This window comes from Symsagittifera roscoffensis, chromosome 5 (assembly GCF_963678635.1).
Source record: "Symsagittifera roscoffensis chromosome 5, txSymRosc1.1, whole genome shotgun sequence".
Taxonomy (NCBI): domain Eukaryota; kingdom Metazoa; phylum Xenacoelomorpha; order Acoela; family Convolutidae; genus Symsagittifera; species Symsagittifera roscoffensis.
Genome location: NC_087066.1, coordinates 60,669,294 through 60,684,515, shown reverse-complemented (window position 1 = coordinate 60,684,515; position 15,222 = coordinate 60,669,294). Strand labels below are relative to the sequence as shown.

General features: G+C 37.3%; 1 protein-coding gene across 1 annotated transcript in view; it reads right to left on the bottom strand.

The window, feature by feature from the left end:
- Nucleotides 1-15,222, bottom strand: part of LOC134845678 (replication factor C subunit 2-like) — a 196,430-nt gene that overhangs the window by 45,516 nt on the left and 135,692 nt on the right. The gene's annotated exons all lie outside the window — the stretch shown is intronic.

Here is a 15,222-nt window from a genome sequence, read left to right as displayed (position 1 = left end):
TGTTCGCTCGAGGTTTGTCTGTTCCCCGTTGAACTTGCTCTACTGTTCGGGCCCCATGCTTGATTACCCCTTGTGGCATAGCCTGATGAACTGCCCCTGCCTCTAGTGGATCCATACGTCTTCCTCCTTTGATGTTCATTGAAGTTCACCCTCGGTTCCCTGCTGGGACCTCCCGAGTTCGGCTCTCCTTCTTTTGGTCCACTCTTGCTGCTTAGTAGCCCGTCCAACCTATCCATGATAGCCTGAGTTCGCCTCTCCATCATCGCGTCTATCTTTGTGTCAAGAGTCCCAAGAGACTGCTCTTGCTGAATTCTTAACTTCTCCATGTCGGCTCTTAAGCGTAACTCCCTCTGTTCCGCCTCTCTTGTCATTCGCGACAAGTTCCTCGTCATATGTTCGTCCGTTCTCTCTTTCAAGCGTTTTTCGCTTCTGCTAACTTCTTGTCTGTTGCGGTTTATTTCTTCCCGCAGACTTTCTCTTTCAATGTGAACTGCTCTTTCTAGTTCACTCATTCTTTGACATCTGTTCATTTTGTTCTCCTAAACTGCCCACTATGTTATTTAAGGCTTCCTCTAGTGCTGCCCCGTTATCCACGAGTGGCGTCACTAGTGGCGGTGTAACCCTGTCGGTCCCAGGTAACTTCGTGCTTGTCGAGATCCGGGCCTTGACTCTCTGCTTCAACGTCTTTTCATTATTTATTTCAGGATCCATTAACGCGTTGCCGAGCCCTCTGGTTCTACTCTCTCCAGGTTGTGGCTCCGAACTTGTCCTAATCGCGAAGTCCTTTGACTGGCCCGGTGTGTTTGCTTCCTTGCTTATCGTTGTCACTACACCAAAATTGTCCATGGTTCCAGTCTCTCTTCAAACGTGTGCCTCACTCTCCTGGATCGAACTATTGAGGCTGACTTGAGATCCAAAGTCCCCTTGCTCTTCTCCATCTTCCTCATCCTCCTGGGACTCACCATCGTTTCCTGTTCCTCCTCCCATGCTGAATGGAAAGATGTTTCCAAAGGTGTTCTTCATTCTTTCTGAGAACGATGATGACGTTGTTTTCTTCCCAGTTCCGCTTGCCATCATAGTGTTGTCTGTCGGAGATCTTCTAGTTGCCGCTACTTCAGTTGAGATGTCCGACAGTTCCGACATCTCTTCCCGATCCAATGTCCCGGTGGAAGTGGCAAGATCGTGGCCTTGTTCTACCGGAGTAGATTCACTCGCCAGCCTTCTGCCTCTCCCTTCCAGTCCATTTACTTCCTGGTTGTCGTTCATGGTATGGTCCGTATTGACCTCCACTTCTAACAGTTCTCTTCGCTCTTCTGAGGTCTTCTGACTTCTCGTTTCAACCATTCTGCCTGAAACCGTCTCCTCTTTATCGGACCGGGATCGCTTGATCCAATCCACAAAAGGATCGGTCATCGTTTTTCTTTGCTTTTCAGGTATGAATTTCCTAGAGCTATTACATCGTTTTGGTATCCTTGACTTGTCTAGACTCATTCTCTATTTGTCACTTTCCAATGCCTACTCTTGACTCAATTGCTAGAGACCTTATAGTTTTAACAATAATAATGACACAACACAATAAATTTCACCAGTTTCTATTAAATAGTGACCAAGAATCCCTGTATGTTGTCAGAGTACAGTTTGTATAAAATTTATTCACACTAACCGAATATCGGTGGTAATATTTTGAAATTAGCACAATATGATGTTATCAGTCAATTTAAAAGATAGTGTACTCACTACCCAATCAAGCACAGTTTATGTTGATCTAAAATCAAAAACAAATAATTTATTTTGACACAATATGAATGTATATATATAAAAAAAAACGTATGTGTCTTGTACTCTTAGTCGGTCGCAGTACAATAGTCGAACCTGTCTTTTAAAGAAAAAGTTTTCCCTGCTCGGTGCTGCACCAAACAGACAAAACTTTGAAGGCAGTAATTTTCTCAAGTGGGCGTCTATTGCACCCACCGAGTACTGTGTTACCTATCTGCCTTCGGACTGCCCGAGCTAGACCTACTAAAATCCTCAGGGCAGTCACTTTTCCCAAAAACGTATTATGTTTCAATCCACACCAATGAATCACGCTCTTTTTAATTTAGACTCAGTGTCGCGAATATCCGAGTTCGGACCTGTTTTGTATTAGTCTGGTTCTTATTGAAAGGCAAGTTACCAGTGCAGTCACTGATACCTAGCCTGTGTGCTAATAACCTAATACCTCTCACTTTTTAGTCTTTCTTTCGTCTACCTAAGTCCTTAATAAAATAATACCCCTCCGGATTGGCACGAATAGGACCCTTCCGGATTCGGACCCCTCTGAGTTGGTTGATACAAGACCCCTCCGGATTCGGACCCCTCCTAACTTGAAAAATCTTTGACCCCTCCGGATTGGGAGCCCTCCGGTTTTGTAAAAGTGGCTTTTCGGAGATTTCCTTTTTTCAACTTATACCCCTCCGGATACGTTCTCCGATGCAATTATGCTCTTTCTATTAACTGGGAAGGGTATGTACTACCTTCCTAGACCCTTCCGGATTGAAGTTAAGCCTCTTATTTGACAATTCACGCTAACGGTGAAGGGTCTTATCGCTGGCCCTACTTCGGCTCGATTAAGCTTTTGCTGTGCCTTTAGCCCTCCCTTTTGGTCTAGAACGGCCTAAAGTTACTTTATTCAACCGCTATTACCTTTTGGTAGGGGTCTAAGGGTTTTTTCAGAAAAATTTATAAAACGTGAAGGGTGTACCCCTCCGGATTTGTGTAATTTGCTAAAAACAATCTCAAAAAATTTTCTCGCTGGCTTTTTCGAGTAATTCTCTTTCCTACTAGTAAGTTCAGCTAATTTCTGATCTAATGGTACCAAGATTAACCGGATCTGTCCAGCTGTCGAAAAATTTATTAGCCAAAACGTCTTTCTTGCAAACTCAAAAAATTTCTCACTTATAGGTTCCACCTAACTTTTTCCGCAATTCTGGTCCTTCCGACCTAAAAACTATTGATCCGAGCTCAAAAGGCCTATACTCTTCTAGTTCAATGCAAATACCCGATCTAAAACGCTTTAGCAGAAAAAATTTGCGAAAAACTATGCTACCTGGACCCCTCCGGATTGATGAATCCACCAAATCAAACACGTTATGTTCGATTTCTCTGCAACCCGGAAGGCTTTCGGGTAGCGGGTTTTAAAACTTGTAGATTCACTAGTGGACGTTGTCCGAACAACTATTTTTACTGTTGTAACTCAAAAATTTCAAAAAATTTTCTAAATTTATATTGTTTCGTTTTCTCAAAAATCACGAAAATTCGGTTTTTGGTTCCAAAATAGTTCCAACCACTTCCGGACTAAACTTAACCGGTTCTATCTATTGAGGTAGTGCACTTACAATGTAACACACTAACTTAGCGCTTTTTTCCGTTTGAAAAAATGTCGATATATCAAAAATCGCGACTTGTGGGGGGATCAAAATATCGCTATTTTGACCCTAAAAACCGGTCTGTTTTCGTTGTTTTTCACTGAAAAACGATATAAGACTATTAATATAGGCTATATAAATAATAATATTAGTAATACTATACCCCTCCGGGTTTCATTAATATCCGAATTAAGGTGCTTAATCGGATATTCGCAGTTCGGTGAAGGGTCACTACAGTGCAGCACTGTCGAGCCCCCCACAGATTACTATCTTACTTTTTGTACCAAAAGGGATACAAAACTTGTTAACGATACCCAACAGTCAATTGTTGTTGGCGTTGAGCCCCTTCTTGTTGCTCCTTGTACTGCTTGCCTGATCTGTCTTCACCCAAGACCCTTCCGAATTGAGCGCAAATCAGCTGACCCTTCCGGATTGAGCGCAATTTAACATTAACGTGCTTAAATGCTCAAATAACCCTACAGTACAAGCCTCACAAACGGGCTACAAAACTGATCGTAACGATCCTGACTGATATAAATGCCTGTAACAACAATATATCTATCAACAACAAACGGGGGGGTTGGATCACATCTTGTGTGGGGTGATGATTTCTACTGATTTTTTACTTTTTTACTGTTTTTGGTTTTTTCGGTTATTTTTTATGTTTTTTGTTTTTCTTGGGTACTATACTACTTTTTGTTTGGTTTTACTTATATCTTTAAGTGTTTTTGGTCACAAACCACTCAGGGGATGAGGGGTTCGCGATTCCCCCCACCCTTCCTGGTTCGTGAATTTTCGGTCTTAACTAGGTTAAAAAACTATTCACGGTAATCCGGAAGGCTTCCGCGTTCCGAACTACCCTTCCGCCCCTGCGGTTTAGGCCTATTAAGGGCGTTAATGTGAGCATCCGCTCGGCGCGGAGTGCTCGTCAACGGTTCTGCCGGTCATGATGTTAAAAAGAATAACACCCAGGAGCGCCATAAAAACATGTATGTAACATTCGCCCGGAAGATACATATCGACGGATAACAAAACTAAGTCTTAAGACGACTGGCTAACGTCTAAACAGAGCTTTGCATGCTTTTCACCGTCTCTGCCAAGCCAGTACTTTTCGGTGGTCTTTCCAACATCGGGTCGACAAAAACGTTACTGTTCTCCGGCTTCGACCAGAACGCTCAAATTAACTTAATTACATGCAAATAATGAGCTCATGGCTGGGTCTCAGTATCCCCAGACCACGAGGTCACTCCTAAAAACAGGGTTACTACTTATTATATTACTATTGTTTTTGTTCAGTAGATAAAAATCATCATCTCCATCGAAGATGGATCAACCCTCTCCCCCAACTCCTAGCACCTCATCCTTGTCAAAACTAATCCAAATATTAGTTAAATTCAAGTCAGGACATGACAGGATGCTAAAAGTTCATATAACAGCTAAAAGTTTCAGTTCCGAAACCCTTCCGGATTTGTGAATCCACTGAATCAAGCTCCTTAAGTTCGATTTCACGATAACACGGAAGGCTGGTTTTCGCCCTTCACCGTTGTTCGCAACGGCCTTGCAACTATTGTAGCAGCACAATAGTTGCAACTCGGAACGTTCTCTGTAATTCGTTGTCGTTCTCTTTAATTTCGATTTCCGTTCTGTTCGCAATCACAGATAAAGTTGTTCTGTTTTTCTTAGTTCTTTTTGCTAAAATGGCCGTTGCTGACGTTTCAAATGTTACGTCATCATTTCGAAAATTTAAAATTTTAAAATACGGGAATATCCTGTCCTTCACCGTTCTACTAATCATCCGAATAACGTCGTTAATCCTTCAAAACCATTAACTCGGAAGGTTCACTGCTAAAATTTCGAAGTCTGCAGAGATTGCATTTTGTCCATTTTGGTCGAATGTCACACCTGCACTGAATTTCTCTTGAGTTAATTTATTTTGATTTATTTCAATAGTTTATAACGGTTCTCAAGATATAATTTCAGAATCGAAAACGTTTCTCCTATAGGTTTATACATTGTGCCTTTTCAAAGGAGAACCTCAAGACTTACAATATCAAAAGTTTTCGATAATTTAATGCGTGGGAAGAAACGTTTTTTCTGAACTGACAAAAAAATTTCAATTGATTCGAGAAACTCCACAATTACATCATCTTTTGATCGTTTTGACAAAAAATTCTCTTCCTTTGGAAAGACTTATTTTTTGAAAACGTTTACTTCAGGATTGGTAGAAGTGATATTAGTCTGTTAGTTTCAAACTTTCCGGTTGAGATGTTTTTTCTAGTATTCGAATTATGAAACTGTCGATTTTGAACAGATCACCGGATCAAAAAGCTTTATGAACAAAAGTTGAATCCCTAGCAATCATGGTCTTTTATATTTTGCAAACTACCATTGGTTTCCCAAATTTGAATTGATAACATGTATTCTCTCTTTAAAACTGCTGATGATAAAGTTTGGCTGCATTTGTAGGATTTTGTCGAAAAAAATTGTGGTATTTCCTTTTTACGCACTTTCACGTTTGATTTCATTTGTTATCTCTTTTGCTTTTGATTTCATGAACAGGCAAGAAGTTATCCGGAGTAGTTTGAATTTGATTAGTTAGTAGTTAACAGCCTCGTTGAGGGTATATATAAAAATTTTGTTGGAATAACTAATGCTATGTATATTTTTCAAAAAAAAATTCTTCATGTTTTCATCATGAAACTTTTTCCATGACCTACCAGAGCAAAGAATTATTTTTTGGCTTTCCTCTTCAAAAACAACGCTTTTCAAGAGAAGAGTATTGTGATCACTGATATAAACCTGTTCTACTAAAACTTCGGCTTCAACAGTCAAACCTATTGAAAATTACTCTTAGACTTTCAGAAAGATCATTTTTCTGTTTGGCAGTAATATTGTTTTTTTTGCACAATAAGTACTTAGAGTTTGTGTGTGATTTAGCAGGGTCTCCAGGAAAAATCAAAAAAATGTTGTGGTGTCAAATTCAATTTTACTTTTCTATCTCATTTTGAGTCGTTAGAAAAAACAGCTACATATCCACTTCTTTTGGTCCGATTGATCGGCCATATTTTTTGATAATCACAAATTAAAAAAAATAGGTTCGATGATCCATTTGATGTTTTTGACAATACTTAAGCCATCAATTTGACTCCAAAATACTCACTTTTATTTTTAGTTCTCTGGAATTTGAAATTGTGACTCAGTGAGCAAATATTTTGCATCATAGTGTGATTTAGTTTCAATTTTTTTTACAAACTTGTCTCGCTCATCTGTGAATTGATTGCAGAGCATTATCTGGTTGACCGAATAAATTCTGTTTTGAATGTATTCATCGCAAATCGCTTCCAACAATCCACTTTTTTGCAATCACAATTAAGTGATTGGCAATTTTGATACTCAATACTGCTTTTACGTTAGCGTGAAAGGCTTCCGGTTTAGTTAGACGATTTGATAAGACTGATTTTTTGATGTTTCAGTTTTGTTAGTTGCATTCTGAGAAAATCGCTCCCTGCCTTGAAATCATTTACTTTAAAAACACATGCAGTAACATAAGCAAACTCCTCATGGATAAAAAACAAAACGCAGATAAAAACCCAAGAACAAGCTCCACAACGGAATATATCCTTTCCATTAATAGAAAAAGAAGAACCAATAGGTACAATCAACTTAGCAAGAACTTCAGAATTAACGATAAACACACAAAAAATATTTCATTTAAAAGACCTAATTGACAACATACCTCTATCATGTCAAGGAATCCAAGAACGTTTTTTTGCCAAGCTCAGTTGATAACTGACCCAATCAAAAGGTTTCAAAACATCGACCCTCTTATCCGCCAAATGAAATCATAGAATAGAAAAAATAAACCAGAAAAAGCCAATACCACCATTTTAAGAAACAAAAGAGTGCTCAGATACTTACCAAACAATAACAATATATCAATAACCGAAACCACAGACATATCAGAAGCTCATAAATAGATACAAAAATACCCTGTTTACCACTAAGTTCAATTTTCATAGCATTCCACAAAAGGGTCAATTGGTTCAGAAAAAAAGTATCACAATTTCAAACACAATTTTTTTTCCAAACGCACCAATAAGGATTATAGAATTTTGCAGTGATTGCTTTACCAGCCAACAAAAAAATTAACTTTTCCACATCAAAGACAAATCTCAGATAAAGAAGACTTTAGAGGACAAAGTTTACATTTTAACCACAGAAACTCATTTGTAACAAAAGAGCTAAATCACCATTTACCGAAAAAAATTCATGCCTAATGCTCAATTTAGTCGCATTTCCACATTTCCACACTTTGTATCAAAAAATCTCATACCACACTGCAATGCTTACTATGCATACACTACAGTTTATGGAAATTGGAAAGCAAAGTTCGGATTACCCGAAATCCTTGTTACAGACGAATTATCAGTATTTTTTAATAATTAAATAAATACACTACGTTATTTATATAGTATTAAAGACAAACTTAGAAAACTCATGCTCCATGGACAAATGGACTAGTTAAAGGCATGAACTATTCATTAAAAGAATGCCTCCGATGTTTAATTAACGGTGATGATAGAAAGTACGCTGAATGGCCAACAGACGTAAAATTGGTACCATTGTCATATAATTCTCATATCACAAAAGCTAATGGACTAGCACCATATAAAATTGTTTTTAACCTAAAACCACGTAAACCGATAATGTTCACAGCAAATTCGTCAGAAAACGCAGAAAGTTACCGTCAATCCAACAAAAACTCAATTTGTTATGATGTGACACTTCACACTCATCACGAAGATCATTTTCACCATCCACAAATTTTAGAATTAGCCTCTGCACCCCATACAGAATGGATTTTCAACCCAGATAAAAAACATCTTCATGTATCAAAAAATTGCAAAGAAACTGTTACAAAGACAAAATTTTCAGTTTCAAAAAAATTCACATTTTACACCAGCATCAAACCTAAAAATAGGAACAATTGTTTCATGATAGTTTACTCAAAAATGAATATCAAAAAAGCTACAACTTATCCAAAGAGGACCAGTTCAAATTATAGAAAAACCTAAACTATCACGATGGACATAATTTTGTTGCCATATGTAGATCAGAATTGAGCCAAAACCTAATACAACTTAACCCAAGCAAAGAAAGTAAAATATCTTCTCATAGCCTACTCCACCTTAATGCCTGCATATACAAAATTTTTAACAGAAAGCATATGCGCAAAAGCTCGAAACCCTAAAATCGATTTACAATTATGAGCATATTTTCTCAACCAGGTATACAACATCACATTCGTACACAACAGTTTCAAGAACTTCTTACAAAAATTGACAGCATCCAACGACAATTTATAGATCAAAATGTCAGAAAAGTTGCTGAAACAGCCGGTTTCTCAGATATCTACAAACAAAATTACAGTGGAAATTTAAAAAAAAACCAAAAAAATATATTCACCTCAATGGAGAATAATAACGCCCAAAAGATAACTCACCAATTAAAATTTTTAGTTTTTCAACATCAAAATTTGCTGCTAGCTTTTTAGGAGGGCCCATTAGGGCCTAAAAAAACTGACGCAATGTTTCACTTCATAAGATTCTGATTCTAACTTCTTACAGGAATTTACAAAAGATGCGCAATCCACACACAAATCAATAGACAAGCTAGCGTAGCAAGAGCCTTGTTCGCATGATATTTTCAAACATTTTCCGCTTCTTATGGACGCGAAAATTAGTAAATACGAAAAAAAACATAAACAAAACGAAACCGTACGATACTCACAAAAACACTACAAATACTACGACCACAGCACCTTCACATCTGCTCAATCTATCGATAAAAATTCATTAATAAAACCACAAAACTATATGACTACATTCTCAATCGCATCATGCATTCAACAAAATAAGGAACCGCAACGAAGCTCGATTTCACATATCAGCCACAGAACACTGATGAAACATATGAACAAATAATAGAACAACCACACACATGAGTTTTTGTTCTCAGAACTACCATCTTTTTAGCCCACGATGAGCCGCCAGATTGCATCACTGAATCGCTCTCTCTCGCACTCTCTCTCTCTCTCTCTCTCTCTTATCCCTCCAAACTCCACCGACAACATTCTGTCATATCAACCTCCGTTCTCCCCTGCCAGTTTTTGGCCGCAGTTTTTCTCCTTTTTCATCTAACTCACCTCACATGCACTCCGATGATTCTATATAAACTGTTTTTACAACTCAAAGCATTATAAATAAACCCTCCCATTGATACACTTGCTGATTATTTAGACTCCGAGCCCTGCCCCACTAATTTTTCACAACCAGCTTTTGTCTTAAGACATCCTGAAACTCTCGTAGCACTCTCCACGTTCAGCTCCTTTTGCGCCGACGCTACCCCCATTCGGTCTCCTCGTTCCAGTAGTGTATCCGAAACTTTCAGCCCCAGGATTTATGACCAGCTTGAACATGACCTCGATGACCTCGATGATTTTATACACAGCCATCAACAGCGTCACAAAACTAACCATCAACTCACCATCCATTAATTAACCCAATCCGCGTCACCCTCTAAAAAGTCCACATCATCCATTCGCAACGCTCCCATTCGTTTACAACGCATCACCATAAAAAGATATCATCCTACTAACCCAGCTAGAAATTTACTCAATCGCACACCATCATCAAGGCTTATTAAAAGTGATCATCCTCGCCATACTTATACACCAGAGTTCTCAAATGAATTTTCACTTCTCGCTACACTCTCCTGGATATAATTTTATAAATTACTAACCCTTTTAAATAACCACTAAGAAAAAACACCGATGACGACGAACATTGTGAGACTATTATTCACCAACTCACTACTACATTACACCTCAACCGATTTACTAGCATGGGGTTCTCACAAGTACTCAACCGCTTCATCGAATGCAGTTCTAACCAGTTCTCTATCACGAACTTCGACCACACAGTCATCCGCTACATAGAAGATTCACGATTTGACACAGATCCGGCATTAAATTCACAGCTAATGGAGAAACTTTTCATCAAAAGCAATTACATATTCGAAATAGACAGTACTAATAAAAACGTTTGGCCACGTTTTCGAACATGCATTACAAAATACCAATGCATACAAATCATACTTTAGTAACAACTTTAGTACAACTAACCTTCAGCTTACTCATTCCTAAAGAGCGTGACATCAACTGCTTTCTTAAAGTAATGCTAAAAACCAAGCTTTTTCACACCCACACAAATTAACGCTTTATCCAACGTCATTTTTAAAAAAGCTCCCATCCCGAAATCGCTATCAACGCTCTTTGAGTATTAATTCCAAATATTATCACTTTATCTTGTTAACTTCTTATATTGTATTAAGACCACTAACTTCCACGGCATCTTCCGAAAAATTGATCTTGTCTGTCAAATGTATATATTTTGTCCTCTCACGAACAACTTCCTCGTGAAGACTCCCGCCCCATTATTGTCCCGCATGAGTATATTCAACTTACTGAAAACCCCTTTTGAGAGAACTTTCATCACACCAATTTTAATCACAAGCCGTATAACCTGATACTGAATACTAACTACGACTTTTCCGCCACTGCTGAAAAGTTAACATCATCGATGCACTGGATCTCTTTTGGCTACTTTTACGTACTCAAAGTGTCATTCAAATGCTCGCAAAACTCTAATTCAGTTAACCACAATTAAAACTAACTTTTCTAACTGTTTTTTTTTGTAAATCGACCCTTGGATCCTGTATGCGTTTATATTTCTCACTAATTAATTGTTAATGTTTTTGTAACAATTTAGACGTGTGTTTCACTGTTTCACCAGTAGTTTCTCTGAAAACAATATGAAATCCAAATAAAAATGAAAACTTTGTACTACTTTGCAAATATTTTAAATCAAAATTGCTAACTGTTTGTTGTGAAATTATCGAAATGCAGTAAAAATTATGAGCAGTATTTAGGTAATATAGCTACGCCGTAAATTCCCTATACGAAGTTTTGAATTAATAGTGAGTGAGAATTTAAGATGAAAATAAACATTTTTCATGCAAGCTGTATTTTGTAATTTTCAAATTTGCTGATTGACTTTTTTTTCACTTACTCTTTCCAAGCAATTCAAATTAATTCACCACAATAGTGCTCGAATTGAAATTTTACTTTTGCAAACTAACTGACAACTATTTAAACTAGCTTTCACACGCTTCAAATTTTCCCTTACATCGGTTGGATGAAGGATTTAAAGCTAAGCTTAAATAACCAGTGCAGCCTACTAACACCACTATACCAACCACATGTACAGGAAAGTCTCACGGTACTCAAACTAGATTAAACCCCGGCTAAATAAGATAAAATATTCTTTTAAAAACGAAATCAAAATATAGTAAGACCACATAAAACGCTATTAACCTCAGAGGCAACACAAATTAAGAAAATCCGCTTTTGAAAAAAGTCACAAGCAAGAAAAAGAAAGAAAAAACATCTCAAAAAAAGAAAAGAAAGATTTTACACAAATAGAGATTCTTCTCGAAGAGACGGCCAAAGTTAGTTCTCCTCTAGTCTCTACCAGCTAGATGCTGAGACCCCGACCGGGACACAGTTTTTTACTATCAGAAACGGTAGTGTGAGGAACTCTTCAAAAATAAACGAACAGATTAGATCCCTTTTGAGAAAACAACCAAAGAAGATCATTACCAAAACTGAAATAGTTTTAAGATGCAGTTGTGTATAATATAAAAAATTTCTTAGAGCAAAGAAACGAATAGCAAAAAGGAGATGAAATTCGACGGCTTTCCAACTCTGGATTGGCAAATCTATAGGTTTTGCTTGCCACAGTCACAACCCTCGCATGATACAAAGCATGGAGCCAATATTACAGCAAAGGTACCCATGGAACAAAAACAATGGCCAAATCGATATTCAAATCAGAAACACGGATCTTAGTCATTTGGGCTTCTTTCAGACAAGTCAAACTCTATCTCGCTTTTCGATAAATAGTTGAGAATGCACGTTGCCTCGCTCAGCCTAACAAATCGACACATCACAATAAAAATTTGCAACCTTAACACGATCCTTCAGCTCACTACAGTGTTCGCAAATCTCTACGGTCATCATGAAAACAATTATCTCACAAGACCGAGCAACTGCTACTCTTCTCTTTTTACTTCTTTTCAAAGAATCTACTCGAAGAAAAAATGAGAATGCAACCCACCCACCCTTCAAACCAAAAATCTAAAATTAAAAACTTCCTAAGCCCCGGATGCCTAAAACTAGTTCAAAACAATTTTCTAACATATCCAATTACCTTCTTGATAATTATCACAGTTAAAAATACTTAGAACTAACACTAATTTAGAAAACATTTCCAGTTGCTCTCCTCTAATATCGCAAGATTACCAGTATATACTAGATCTATTGTGACTTAAAAATATAAAAGTAAGATTATGATCGGTATTAGACTAAAAACTTGCACGAATCTATTCGTCCGAAAATAGGATAGCGTGACGCACAGACGGTGTACCTCATCCGAAGTACCTCATCCGATGTTGTACCTCATCCGAAGGATTCCCGGTATTAAAAATAGTCCCTAAATAATCATAATAAATTATCACCACAATCGCCAGCGTAAAGTTTTAATTATTGCCCATTATAAAAACGTTTTTCAACGTGTCTAAAAACAGTTAGAATGCAATCGGGCTTTTTGAAAACTTGCTTTCAAAATTAGCACTTAAATTTTGAACGCATAAGATTTTTACAATAGAATTTATTTGCTATCCATTAAATTGTCTCAAAACCATTTAAAGTGAAGTTGATTTCGCACGCGAAAAATTATAGAAATGATGCAGGGCTGGATTTTCTGTTGACATTAAACTTCAAAGTTTCTATCATTTTCTAGCTAAAAAGTAGCCCTTTGGTCCTACTTAGACAAGCCTTTTGGTAAAACAAGCCAAAACTTTTCCAATAGCTTCATAATTGATCAGGCTCATCTGTAATATAACATACATTTGAGTGAAAATCTTCTAGAATAGTTTTTCACTGAACTCCCAAAAACACTGATTTTCATCGCCAAAAAACTGATGTCTGCAGTTTTTGAGCGCTGGCATCAACACAACAGCTAACACTTACTCGATCGTTCGGCTTATGTATTTAGGATTAAGCTAAAGGTGCTCGTGCAAATTTCGAAAAATTGAAGGAAAAATTTACCCCTTCTTTTATTCAATTCATTTTTTCTCTTCTGAGTCTTCATTAAAATTATCAGCTTTTCTTACTTTCAAACTCAAAAAACTTGAGTCCATGAAAAGGGGGTGTCCCCCCCCCCCTAAATCCGCCCCTGGTTTCAATTAAATTCTCAATTTTAAAGTTCGGACCGTAAATCAACCAGGAAAGAGGTCTACAATTCTCGAATTTCCAAAGCCTTGAAGGGAAGAAAAAACTTCTATTTTATTGTTGTTCCTTCTTTCCAAGAAAGTGACGGACCATTTATGCCATGGGTACTTTTTGATAAAACCAATTTTGCGAAACTGTTCCCGAGGAACCAAAACGAAAATTAATCCGAACTCTCATCAAATGTTTATTATATTTCACCTCAGATTCACGAACTAGACAAAAGAATAAACGATTTTCTGTTCGGAAACCCTCAACCAGATGTTACCAATTTTTCCGTCCCCGATTCCTCGTTGTGCATAAGAAGTAATGTCTGTGCAAATTTGTTAATCTTTTTCAAACGTCTCTCGAGTTACTCAAAATGATTTTCTCGCTGGTGGAGCTAACCTCAGGTGCAGCGAGGAAGATATCTAGGATTTTCTCAAGAAGGGGCATATTTTTTTCAAAAAAATTCAAAAAATTTATCGACCGTTTTTTAGTTCGACCAAATTAATTTTTCGAGCTCTCGCAGCGCAATAAAAAGACCCTGTTTTGGCAAAGTTTTCTGCGCCAAAGGCAAAACTTTAGGCGTTTTTAGGCGCTTTTTGGAAAATTTTGACCAAATATATTGGCGCAAAAGGCGTCTTTAGGAAATTTTTAGGGTCCGTCACCAAAAGTGGATATTTCAAAATAGTACAAACTGGGACCCTTTGAGTCGGCAGGGGTCCAATGCCTGAGGGGAGAGAAATATAACGTCCCCCGCCTCCCCCCTCTAAATCCGCCCCTGAGTGCATATGTTTTGTCTTGAGCGTTCTTTTTTAAAACTTGCATAGAAGTATTTTATTAGGTTATGCAATTCTATATGAAAAACCATGAGAGAAAAACTGTTAAACACCCATAAAATTTACGTGTTTTATTGTCAGATGGATTAATCCGTCACTATGTTGTGAAACATATGCTTCAATTTGCAAATTTTTTTCAGGAACTGATCCTACCGATCAGTCCATTTGTTGGTCTAAAAGGTCCATTGGGGGTTGCTGTTGGTAAATTTCTGTATCCAACAATAAATATTCTGAATGTTTACTGGAAAGGTTGGCAAGTGAAAGGGCTCATGGATTCAAAGCAGTCAATTGAAAACAACAACAAAATGATTTCGAAAAGTGCCAGTACCGTTAAAATTTTCTTTGTTCGATAGTCTGTACCAAAGGACGAACTAAACAAATAACAGTTAAATTCTTGAGAAAGCCAAGCTCATTGGTTTTTCGTACATCTTCTAGGGAGTAAAATTTGGAACTAAGCCATAAAGGGGCCACTTTTCAATGATTTTCCGTGTATTTTTTATTTGAATCTGGAAAAAACTGGAGTATCTTGACTAAACAATGTTATTGTTATATAAAAAAACTATTTTATAATAATATATACTATGTTTAT